Source organism: Ovis aries, chromosome 2 (genome assembly GCF_016772045.2).
Source record: "Ovis aries strain OAR_USU_Benz2616 breed Rambouillet chromosome 2, ARS-UI_Ramb_v3.0, whole genome shotgun sequence".
Classification (NCBI taxonomy): Eukaryota; Metazoa; Chordata; class Mammalia; order Artiodactyla; family Bovidae; genus Ovis; species Ovis aries.
The window spans coordinates 15595339-15608236 of NC_056055.1; the positions used below are offsets into that span (position 1 = coordinate 15595339).

Genomic DNA, 12898 nt, shown 5'->3' on the forward strand with positions numbered 1-12898 from the left:
ACAGTGTTTCAGGCATACAGCAAAGTGATTCAATATTCCCTGATAGCTCAGCAGGTAAAGAATCTGCCTATAATGCAGGAGACCCTGGTTCGATCCCTGGGTTGGGAAGATCTCCTGGAGGAGGGAAAGGCTACCCACTCCAGTAATCTGGCCTGGAGAATCCCATGGACTGTATAGCCCATGGGGTCACAAAGAGTCAAAGATGACTGACAACTTTCACTTCATTTCACTTCATAACATATATATATACATATATATACATATATATATATATATATATATATCAGGTTGTTTTTCATTATTCAAGTTCATTTTAAAAGAGGGTATATATAGTGGGGCTGCTCAGATGTCTCCTAAAGATACCCCAAGACAGGGGCAAAAGTAGAGGATCACACTGGGGACTGGAAAACTCTTGCCACCCAGGTACCTCTTGCTCCCTCTCTCGTGGAACCCACCAAGAGAAGGCAGAGTCCCAGGAAACTCTCTTGCACTTATTATCTCAGCTTCTCTCCACCTGTCTGCCCTAGGCTCCTTTTTCTCCCATGATCCTCTGCTTATCTGTTATTTTCCTGCCAGTCAGAGTCGTCTCCCAGCCTCAACTCTACCTTGTAACTTTGTAAATGCAGTACCAGTGCCAACTAGATTCATCTCTATTCCCAAGTCTAACTTCCTGGAAAAGGACTCCGGTTGGCTGAGCACATCTTTGTAAGCTAGGTTGCTAATCAGTGGTCACCGGCCTGCCTGAGAATCAGCTGTCCTGGGGTCCAAGGTCAGTCTCTGATCTCAACAGCCATCGACAGTAAAGGCCAGGTGTGTGACATGGAGAATGTCTGCTTCTTTGAAGGAAGCTTTAAGAAGGCAAGCCAACACTGCTAGCACAGTCTGTGTAGGAATGAATGAGAAACAAACGCATTCCTGTTCATCCTTCAGTTCCCAGCTCTGGTGACACCTTCTCTGGGAGGTCTTCCATGATTTCTGCAGGTTGGCTTTTACTCCTTATGTTCCAGCAATTCAGTGCGAATCCCCCTATAGGAACACTCTCCTTGTTAACTAGAAACTGCTTTCCTGGAGCTCTGCCTTCTCCACCAGACAATGTGGATTCTAAAGATTTGGATCATAACCTGTGTTTCCTCAATGTGTGGCATGGCGTCCGGTGCTGGGTGAAGAAGGAGCTCAATAAATGAGCCGGGAGTGAATGAATAAATGAACACCTCAATCAGCACCTGAATGAAAGACTAGACGGCAAATCATGCTGTTCAAGGTGACACACTCAAGTCCCTCTGCATGTACTCTAGATAAGGGGTGAAGGAAGACGAGCAGGAATTCAGACGTCGGAGCATTCTATGAGGACAGAAAGAAAATGAGCCCCCAAAAGAAGTGATTAAGAAGCAGGCAAACTGCTGGCTGTGTCGCAGCATCTTTTATTTCCGGGCGCTTCATTTCAGGGTTGTTAGATTCCTTGAAATAGCACTTGAGAGTAAAGGATTAAGGCTTGGATTCAGTTTTCCATCTATAAAATGGAGTTAATAGTAGCTGCTATGATGGGTGGCTGAGAGGATAAAAGTGAGGTAACAGGTGAAAAGTGCCCAGCAGATCACCTGGAAGCAGGTATAAAGGGCTCCTGGGTTCTGGGAAGGGTTTTAGACCTGCTGGGAACATCTGGGCAGTCTCTTAATGCAGAAGCTAGCTTATACAGGGACTTTCACACAGAAGCACTGAATCTTGATGAAATTGTTCTTCACCATAGGGCTTAGGGCACAGGGGAGCTGACAGCAGGGTGTGCTGCCCAATGCCAGCAGGAGGCTGGCGCAGGCCAATAACAGTGTTACGATGTTAATCATTAAAATGCTCTGTCTGTTTTTGTCTGGGGACCAGTCATGTCGATCTTTGTTCTCCCTCTATTAAGATGAAAGGTGAAGTACTACCAAAGGTGATGACTCCAAGCTGAGCCAAGAGGGTGGCAGGCCTGCCTGGCCACCTGCAGGGCAAGGCTCTGTCTCCCTCAGTCCCCAGCCTTCTTGGGGTCCTTGGAAAGGACAGCTGAGTAGGGAGGAAAAGGAGGAAAGGCAGGTTAGTTCCTCTTCCCAAGAGGCCAGGCTCCACCGAATCAAATGAGAGTCCTCCTTGGCTGGCTGGCAGAAGAGAGCTAAAAAGCAAGAATAAAAAATTTAATACAGTTTAAAATTAAAATAAATTTTACAATTTTTAATTTTTAAAAACAAAAATAAATTTTTTATTTAAAAAAAACTGAAAGCAGGGTGAAGATCTATACCTAAGAGAAGTGAACCGTATCTTCACGCAAAAACTTGTACATAAACTTTCACAGCAGCATTATTCACAAGAGCCAAAATGTGGAAACAAGCCAAATGCCCATCGACTGATGCATGGATGACCAACATATAGCATATCCAGATGGTGAAGTATTATTCAACAATGAAAGGAATTCAATACTGACACTACAAGGGTGAAGTTTGAAAATATAACGCCAAGTGCAAGAAGTCAGTCCCCTCTCCCCACAAAAAACGCACATATGCTATGATTCCATTTATATGAAATGCCCAGAATCAGCAAATCTATAGAGACAGAATGAAGATTAGAGTTGCCAGGGCTGGGAGACAGGGGGCTGGGGAGCAGACCCTAATGGGTACATTAGGACCCTAGTCAGGCACCTGTTGACTGATATTCCCGAGAGGCTCTGCTGCGGCCTTCTCCTCTCTTTAAGGGTCTTCCAGCTGGCTCTGAGCTCTGTTTGGCACTGATCTGAGTCAGAAGCTTCATGAAGGAAGAAAACATGATGCTGTTAGTAAGAGCAGAGGCTTTAGACTGAAGCATATCTGGATTGCAGGCAGACTTACTTCTACTTCTTCCTGGCTAAGTGCCCTGGGGATGGGGCTTCTCACCTCTAAACTCCATTGTCACCCTTTTACAGAAGAGTAATCTGAGGCTCAGACAATTAAAGTCAAGTGCCCACACTGCCAGCTGATGAAAGAACCACTGGAAAACTTGGCTTCCACTGCGGGGGACACAGGTTCATTGCCTGCTTGGGGAACTAAGATCCCGTATCACACAGAACGCAGCCCAAAAATATAAATAAGTAAACCCAATAAATCTGGCTTCCAGAGCTTATGATCTTTACCACCACACACTACAACATCTCAAGACTCTGAAATTGGACAATAATGTCTGTGCAGTGCATGTTTTGTGAGAGAACTGACCGAGCTACTGCACATAAAGCATCTTGGTGCTTGAAATACAGCGTCCAACAAATGACACCAAGCCTGCCACCCTTACGCCCCTGGCGTTCAAAGCACATTCTGCTGTTGGAAGGGATTTTTTTTTCTTTTTTCAGACTTCCAGGTGAAGTGTGTCTGGGGAAAGATGGACAACACTAACTGTCCGGTATTCCCTGAAGTTCCCGTGGGGTCCTGGGACTCCCCCTACAGAACAGACCCAAGAGAGTTGACTCATGCTTTCAAGGGAAACTGCTGCCATCAACTTCAAGGGGCCTGGACCTGACAAGAGCTCTGAGATAGATGGGGGCTTCAGTGGCCAAGAGGAGGAGTGGGGAGGGCTCCCAGGAGGTAAGCTGAGGGTCCAGTCCGCTTGGCCCTGTCAGCAACAATGGTTCTCAAAGGCAACCTGGAGGCCAAAGGAGACTTTCAGTGAGAAACTTTCAAAGGAGCCTAGAACCCCAGCTTGGAAGTGGATGAGAGGGTGTGGCACTTAGTCAAAGGAGAGCTGCATTATCCCCTTTGGGGAGCAAGAGGTAGGAAAGCAGCAGACAGACACGGAAGGAGCCTAAAATCATTTCTAGCACTTACCAGGAAGGAACTGTTCCCAGACTCCATTTCTCCATTTTCGACATGAAGCAAATAATGCTAACCTTACAGAGATCAGAGCACCAGATACATACAGCAAGTATCCAGCACGGGGCAGGTGCATAATAATAATAAAACTCATCTGATTACTTATTTACTGTGCTAAACTTTACAGGTACATTGAATATTCTCATTGAATCCTCACAACCACTCTATGAGGGAGATCTCATTATTAGCTCCATCTCACAGATGAGGAAACAGGCTTAAAGAGTTATGAGATTGCATGTTCAAGATCATACAACTAGGGAGCTGTCAAACTGGGATTTGAAACTGGGCAGTGAGATCTCCGAGTCTCCATCAGAACTGGTTCCACTCTCCCTGCCTCTTCTCAAGCGATCACACAATCAACCCAATGCCAGTTCACGATGATGAGGTCATTCGTGGTAACTTGGACAGTGTGGAGGAATGGCTGAGACCATTTATTGACTTCGGATGAGACCAGCTCCTCCTTTATAGAGGTGATGTAGTATTATCTCATCAAATCCTTGCAACAGTTCTGTGTTGTTGTTCAGTTGCTAAGTCATGTCCAACTCTGTGACGCCATGGACTGCAGCACACGAGGCTTCCCTTGTCCTTCGCTATCTCCCAGAGTTGGTTCAAACTCATGTCCATCGAGTTGGTGATACTGGCTCTGTGAGAGATGTAATATATTAACTTCACTGTGCAGGTGAGGAAACAGAGGCAGAGCAGTGAAGTGAATCATTCAAGGTTATGGTCAGGCAGTAAGAAGAGAAATGAGAGCCCACTTCAGCCCTAGGTTGGTTTCCAGGGAAATGTTGCTAGATAATAAGTTATCTCACCTCTGGGAGGCCAAGCAGCCTTGTGTCTACACAGGAAAACAAAAGTAGATAAATGCAGGAATTCACAGCCCTATAAAAAATGAATTAAGATAAAATACATGTACCCTTACTACTTAATGAGGGAGGTTTATGAACACAAATGCATGACAATGACTCAGAGGAGCGTAATTATCTTATCATAAGTTAAAGGCAATCAATTTTCATTTCTAAGTAAACATCATATTTCCTTGATCCTAAAACACACCTTTTTTTTTTTTTTGGTCATTTCTGAAGTCCAGGGATAGGCACGTTGAGTTTGTGTCTTTCTTCCCTCCCCTAAAAGCTGGTATTGAATGGAGACTGGGTCAGAGAACGGATGTTGCCTTAGAATTGAAGTTCTTGCTTCTTGCTTCTGTCCTAGGTGAAGGCCCCCCCTCCCCTGCCTCTCCTCTTGTCTTCCTTTCCTTCTCTCAAGTCAAAAAAAGGAAAAGTGGGCATCCTTGTTAGGAATAAGAGGTAGCTAGAGGAATCATGGGAGAATTAAGTAGTTGGGGATAGCATAAATAGAAGTCTTCTCTCCCCCAGCCCAGGACTCCCCCTATACCCTGATCCATAATGCAAAGACATGGGAATGGTTGGGTGAGCCTGGATCCACCCATCCTAGGCTGGAGGAGTGTGGTCAGTGGAGAGAGGGTCTTTGTGAATTCAGATGCTGCAGACCCCTCAGCAATGCCACAGTAGAACCTGGTCATCAACCTGAGGTTCTGGGTTCCCAGAATGGATGCTTATTCTCCTGCTTCTGATTGGTTCTCTCGACATCCCTGTGGGGAAGGACCCTCCTGCTGCCCCAGGAGAGGTGACGCTGTCCTCCCTGAGGCAGAACAGGCTGTGTGCCCCCTGGGCAAGTCACTTATCTCGTCCCAAATGCCCCTAGCCACACCCTGCCCCAGGCTCTCTCTCTCTGGATTAACAAGGGGCCTCCTTCAAGGGCCTTCAGTCTCAAATGTGGGGTTGACCGTGATCATGGGCTCTCAAGGTTCTCCTCTCTCCTGAACTCTTAAAATATAAAAGAAAGAAAAGACTCCAAGAAAGTACCCAGTCAGGATTCAGAAGTGCCGGGCTCAGTCCTGACCCTCACTCTTCCTTGTCTGTGAAATGGGCACAGCCCTGGCCTATCTCTGAACCTGATTTCCTACTTCCTTTCCAGCCTGGCATCCAAGGCCTACAGACTGTTACCCCAGAGCTCCCGGCAGCCTCTGCCTGGGCAGGGACTTCCGATAAAGCTCCTGGGCTGTAAGCTTTGTGGGGGCAGCCTCTGGCCTGCCTTGTTAATATGTGTTGAATTGAATCACTCAGAAGCCACACTCTGGCCTCCTTTTAAATACCAGACCCCAAAGACAGGCAGATACAACCTCAGTGCAGGCCTCTTAACAAAACTCTGGCCCAAGGAGCTTTGCCTCCACCCTTGGGTGCAGAGCCAAGTCTCAGCCCAAGCTGTGGGGGACGGTGTGGGGGGAGGGCAGGAAAGGGAGAGCAAGGGGGTGGATGAAGTCCCCAGGAGAGCTCAAGGATAGATCTCACCAAGGCAAATGGCTGGTGGCACCCAAATCTGCTGGAAGCCACTGAACCCGGCCAGCGCTCAACAAGCACACAGCTCCCCAGGGCAGTGTGTGCTGGGTGAGAGCCAGGCTACTGGATTCACTCTGCCGCCTACAACCTGTCTGACCTTGGGCCACAACTTCACCTACCTGTAAAATGGGAGTAAGTAGTACCTGCCTTCTAGAGCTGTGGAGTGATCAAAACAATGCTAGCACAGAGCTAATTCTATGGTATTGTTCGCTGCTATTACCTGCCCGGAGGCTCACGTACACTATTATCTCAGAATCTTCAGGACAAGCCTGGGAAGAAATAATTGTTTTCTAGATGAAAAACCTGAGGCTCAAGTCACACTGCAGCTTTGTAGCAAGGCTGGGATTGAAAGGTTCCCTGTTCTTGCTCATTTCAAGTTCCACGGTACCAGGTCCCTTCCCAGGAGGAGAGAAGAGTAAAGTACAATGTCGTGAGAAAAAGGAAAGAAAAATAATGAAAGGAAATTGATGCCACTGAGAAGGGCTCAAGGTGGGAGAAACTGGCTGGTGGGCAGGAGGATGGAGCGTCTTTTCCCACCGTGAGCACTGCCTCCCATGGAGGATGCTGGCTGCAGGCTGAGGGTCTCTCAAGAGACCCTTTCCCAGCAAGGCTGTCTCTGAGGCTCAGGAAAAATCCTGCTGCCGATGATACCACAGATCAGCATCCACAAGGGAGGAAGGAGAACCGGAGGAATGAGGGCCTGTTCTCAGCCCCTTGGACGGCAAGGAGATCCAACCAGTCCATCCTGAAGGAAATCAATCCTGAATATTCATTGGAAGGACTGATGCTGAAGCTGAAGCTCCAATACTTTGGCCACCTGATGCGAAGAGCCGACACATTGGGAAAGACCCTGATGCTGGGAAAGACTCTGATGCTGGGAAAGACTGAGGGCAGGAGGAGAAGGGGATGACAAATGATGAGATGGAATCACCGATTCAATGGGCATGAATTTGAGCAAACTCCGGGAGATGGTGAAGGACAGGGAAACTGGCGTGTTGCAGTCCATGGGGTCGCAAAGAGTGGGACACAACTGAACAATAGCTACAACAACAAAAGGACCAGCCCCAGGCTGGCCCCAGGCTCCTTGGGTCCCAGACATTTCATCTGGAGAGGGGAATAGGGTGGGGCGGCCACATGGGCGGGGGGACAGGCGGCATCCCTTCCCATCCCAGCCAGGAGCAGGCAGGCCTGTGGGGAGGCAAGCAGGAGTCCAGAGGGCGGGCAGCTGTGACCACAAGCCAGGCATCTTTCTGGCCACAGGGTTTGGCAAAGGGCAACCAGACTGCCTTCTCAGACTGCAAAGAGAAGGCATCTCTTCAGCTCAGAGGAATTCCTGCCTAGAGCCACTGGTCTATTCCCAGACTCGCCAAACACTGGAGCAGGAAGGGGTTTCCTGAGGTCAGCCAACGGGACCTTCTCATGTGTGGGGAGGAGAGGAAGGTCACCCAAGTCGGGAAGGTGTAAATGAGACCAGAACCTGGGTGCTCCAACGCCAACGCCTAGTCCCATGGCCTTTGGGGGAAGTAGCAGAGACTCCGGTCAGGTCTCCATGACTCTGGCTCTGTTCCTGGCTAGCAGTTCTCTAGAAGAGTCCTTCGGCTTGTAGGTTCTATAGTTCTGAGATAGAGGGTGATCGGCATGCACCGATCTATTCATTCAACAGTAAATATTTATCGAGAGCCTTGGGCCAGGCTCCACTTCAGGCCCTGGAGATAAAGCTGTCCACAAAAGAGATGAAGCCCCTCCTCTTGGGGGGCTGACATTCCAGGGAAGAGACTTATAGTCTGCGGGGGTCTATGTAGAAGGACCCTCGTGTATCACTGGTGCCCAGAGGCTGGTAGTTCAGGAACGTCCCATCCATACCATCAAGAGCCACACCCTTCTCCCGGCTTCCTTGTGCATCTCAGCAAACTTGGACAAATCTTGTGAAAGCATTTCCTGGGCCCTCACCCCACACCCTGACCCCCTGCTCCCACAGCACCCCAGACTGCTTCATCTGACAAGCCTTGCAATCATCGATTCTGTTTGCCGACTGTGTGAACAACCTGAAAAGAGCCTGCATCACTGTATTCTCTGGTCCCCAGTGCCTGGGAGACAGGAGTTCCCTGGAACCTCTTGTTGAATACAAGTCTGATTGAATGAAACCATTGATTCTGAGCTCTGATCGCTCATCTGGAAAAAAACCGGCGATCGCTATCTGGATGACTCCTGACTGTCCCACAAATCAGATGAGACAGGAGATGAAAGGACCTTGGAACTAGCAGGCTGTTCTGCCAGCGATAGTTCTTATTATCCCCCATAAAAATGGCACCAGTTAAGTGCCTCTCTCTGGGAAAGGACTCAGAGGTGGTGATCTTGGCACTGGCAGGGAGCGTATGCTGGTGCAGGAGTGGCCATGTGCACACAAGGCCCAGGGATGCTATGAGGAGGACTGGCCACCCAGGCCAGCAGGGCCCTGCTGAGTCAGCCCACAGCAGAGGGCAAAGGGGAGGAAGGGAAAGAGAGCAGGCATCGAGTCCCCACGGCCACCCATCCGTCTGTCTGCTGCAGCCAGTAACCTCCAGCAGGACGGAAGCACTGCCCGGCCGTAAATGACTGCTGGCTCCAGACTGGCCACCCGCCCTGGCTGCCCGCACGGAAGGGCCGGACTTTACCCAGTAAATCGGGAAGGAACTGGAACCTCTGAACTTGGGACTTGGGCTCCGTCGATAAGGCCAGTGGACAAACAGAGGGCAGGGGCTGAGGTTCCCCTTTATACACACAGAAGCCCGGCTCCAGGCTGATACTGCTGAGATCTTTGCCCTTTACTTCAAACAGGAAATCTTAAAATGGAAAATGAGCTGCGTAAGGAAGGGGCGCGGCCACCAGCTCACAGGGAAGACGGAGCAGGTTGTTCCCCATAGAGCTTTGAAAGGGGAGGGATTCAGCCAGCCAGGGGTGTCTGGGGGACAGAGAAAGCGGCGCTGGGCAGGTGAGAGCAGCCTCAGACTGCCTTCCTCTTGGGGTACAAGGCCGCTGGAGGGCCAGGGAGAAGGAGAAGGCTCATCTGAGCCACAGTATACCACCTCTTCCTCATGGGGCTTGTGGGGCTTGAGTTCACCCATAGGAACCTCAGTTTCTCCATCCATAAAGTGGGCTAGTAACGCCATCCCCATCAGAGAGCAAACAAAAGGATCTGAATGAGGGCATGAGTGTGTGCTGCAAACTGCAATGGGCTTGACTGGCATCCTGGCAGAGCCCCCCCCCCCCCCAACACACACACACCCCTGCACCTCACCAGCCCCCAGAGGTATTTCACAATTGAGAGGGGAAATCCCAAATAATATCTCCTGCTCCCCAAGCCACCCCCATACACCCCCGTGGTAGCAGTTCAAAGAAGAGAAAATTGAGAGAAGATAAATAATTAGAGAACCCCAGCAGTCTCCCTGCTGAGGTTTCCAAGTAATTATTCATCTGTAAATTACCCCCTCTCACCTTAATTCTATCTCCAGATCCTTTTGACAAGGTAAATTCATTTATTTATATCTCTAGCTATCCTACTTTGGTAAACATTCCAACAAGCTTGGATGGCCCATTAAAGAAACAAAAAGTTGGAAGAAGTAAGGTCGACAGGACAGAGAGAGAGAAATTAACTCGTGGTCATTACTGGCACTTACAGAATTAACCTTGAAGGGTAATTAATGAAGACTCTAAGCCAAGGCAAACCTCATCCCCTGCCAAAAGGGAGCCCGTCACAGCAGGGTGGGAGCTGCCGGAGGCCCCTGTTCCACTTGGCTTATACCTCCCACCAGCCATAGGGCTGGAGGGGAGATGACTGGAAGGTTCCAGGCACTGGTATAGGCTGCACCTTCATTTTCAGGAAGAACACTCCTTATCTCGTGAAGTCCCTTCCTTCTCAAGCACCGACCCCCAACCCTGCCAGACCACCCCTCTCCAAGGCCTGGCCATTTCTGGACCTGGCACACTTTAGCTGCTGAATGAATGGGTCAATGTACTGTTCATTCTGGTGTCTGAAGGCATGTCAGATGTGTCCAATTCCACAGCTGCCCCTCTGATGAAGGCCACCATCCTCCTTTGTCTGGACCAGTCCTCTCAGCCTCCACACAGAATTATCTCTTAAAAAGCAGACCAAAAAAAAATCAAGCAAGGTAATGCACTTCAGTTCTGACCACCAAGGAGAAAGTCATGGTTAAGACAGGGATCCCTGGGTGATTCTCTAGTGCTTAGGTCCAGTGGTAAAGAATCCGCCTACTAATGCAGGAGACACAAGAGACTTGGGTTTGACCTCTGGGTAGGGAAGATCCTCTGGAGAAAGATATGGTGACCCACTCCAGTATTCTTGCCTGGAAAATTCCATGGACAGAGGAGTTTGGTGAGCTACAGTCCATGGGGTCACAAAGAATTGGACACAACGGAGCATGCATGAACCATACTCAGTGGTTAGGGCTCAGAGCTTTCACTGCTGGGGCCCAGGTTCAATCCCTAGTCAAGGAAGTATGATCCCACAAGCTGTACTGCCAAAAAAAAGACAAAGATCCCTGGGCTTGAAGTCTGGGCCTGAACAGACCACCTGTGAGGCCTTGGGTAAGTCACTTGACAACTTAGCTTCCTCTTCTGAGAAGGAAATAGCAATAGTATCTATTTCTTTACAGTTGTTGTTTGTGTTATAAGTTAGTGAAGGGGTGCCAAGCACTTAATAGATATTAGCTATCAGCAGCAGCACAATTATTATTGTCATCATCATCACTGCTTAAAATGCCTGTTTTCCCACTGTCTTTGGATTAAAAGTCAAGCTCTTTAGCTCAGCACCTAGACCTGCTGGCCTCCCAGCCTCAGTTCTCACTCTTTCCCCACTCTCTAGTCCAGCCAACAGAAATCCTTGTTGTTGTTCAGTCACTAAGTCGTGTCTGACTCTTTGCGACCCCTTGGACTGCGGCACACCAAGCCTCCTTGTCCCTCAAGAAGTCTTTGTAATTTCGCAAATGCTCTTTTCTCTCTCCACATCAGCTCTCTGCCTTGGCTGATTTCTCTGCCTCCCAGGACCCAGACACGCACACATAACAAACCTAGAGAAAGAAAAAGGCTCCATCCCACAAAGAGGCTCCATCCTCAGAGGCTTGCCCAGATTTGGACAGAGAGTATGTGTGAAGCGCAGTTGGACCTTGAAATCAGCCTTTCTATGTTTGTTGTCTTCTAAAGAGAGCTTTCCAGTTGCTTTGAAATATCCAATAATTCTATGAAAAGAGAAGGTAGATATGACCACCTCCACCTGAAAATGAAGGAATTATGGTCCACAGAAAGCCAGTGCCTTGCCCGCGGTCACAACTTAGCAGCTGCAGGACCAGTATTTTCAGTCATCCCAAACAGCGGAATGGGGAGAAAGAACACCCGCCTGAAGGTAGACCTGAGTTTGCATCCCCAGGAAGACCATGAACAAACTATCAGCTTCAAGTTTCTTCATCTACAAAGCAGAGATAAGAATGATTCTTTTGCAAGATGCTTTGGAAAAATGACTGAAATACCTGCTCTAAGAGAAAAGGGCTCAGCCTCTTGGAAACAAGAGCAGAGGGATGAGACGAGAAGGGGGCTGCACAGAGGGATGTGGAAGTGGCCAGAGAAAAACGGGAGAAGCAGCCTCTGCCTCCATCCCTGGGCTCAAGGACCTTCACAGCCTTCAGTTCTCTCTCAAAGGTCAAGGGCAAATGGCGTCCTCAGCAGAGAAGCACGGGGCAATTAAGACCAGAAGTGGAAGCAAGATTGGGGCTGGGAACACCGACCAGCATCCACGAGGAAGCCACAGTGATGCGACTGGGTGCAACCTCCTAGGAGAATGCTAAAGACGGATGCCGCAGGCACACCTGGGGCCAGGAGGCAGGAGAGACTTGGAAAGGGCAGGGACCTAAGACACAACAATGATTTGGGGAATTGTTCCCACGACCACCAGCCCAGAAGTAGCAGCTCTATTTAATCAACATTTTCTTTCTTCCAAGTGTTTTCTAAGAGAGTTTTGTTTATTTCACTAAAAGAACAAATGATCCCACCAATGCTATGATTCATGTTAGGGGAAAGTAAGACAAGTTCACTTCACTGTCCACCTAGGACATGGATTTCTCAGGGACAAGGTTTAGATCCAGAGCCTGGCCCAATTATCTGGCCCCAGCCTCAATATAGTGAATGAATGAAGAAATTAAAGAAGAATGGACTCTAGGATAAAAAGGGGAAATACCCAGAGAGCCCTTAACTTCATATTCTCTTCATATGAATATTATTGTAGTTACATAATAACAATAATAATCTGATTGTTATTATTATTTTACCTTATTTTCCAAATTACAGAGTAAGCTATTACATGAACAGAGAAACAGTTTTGAGTTAAACTAACCTGAATTAACTCTTGCCTTTTCTGCTTACTCCACTGAGCCTCAATTTTCTTGTCTGTTCAATAAATATTCTTTTTTATTTGGAATCAGCCTTGGGAAGATTCAAGATTATGTATATAAAGGGCCAGCCATATGTTTTTCACTTAAAACATGAAAACTTGTCTTCCAAACCATAAGCCAAGTCCAGCAAAATTCACAAGCACAGCATATATGCTGCATTCTTTGACCACAG

General features: G+C 48.4%; 1 long non-coding RNA gene across 1 annotated transcript; it reads right to left on the reverse strand.

Moving 5' to 3' along the window:
• Positions 1 to 715: 715 nt before the first annotated feature.
• On the reverse strand, positions 716 to 5917 carry LOC132659282 (uncharacterized). Its single transcript, XR_009599514.1, has 3 exons — positions 4679 to 5917; positions 2670 to 4509; positions 716 to 2146 (listed from the first exon to the last, which is right to left on the reverse strand). It is a non-coding gene; the product is annotated as an uncharacterized LOC132659282 (long non-coding RNA).
• Between the last annotated feature and the right edge of the window lie 6981 nt (positions 5918 to 12898).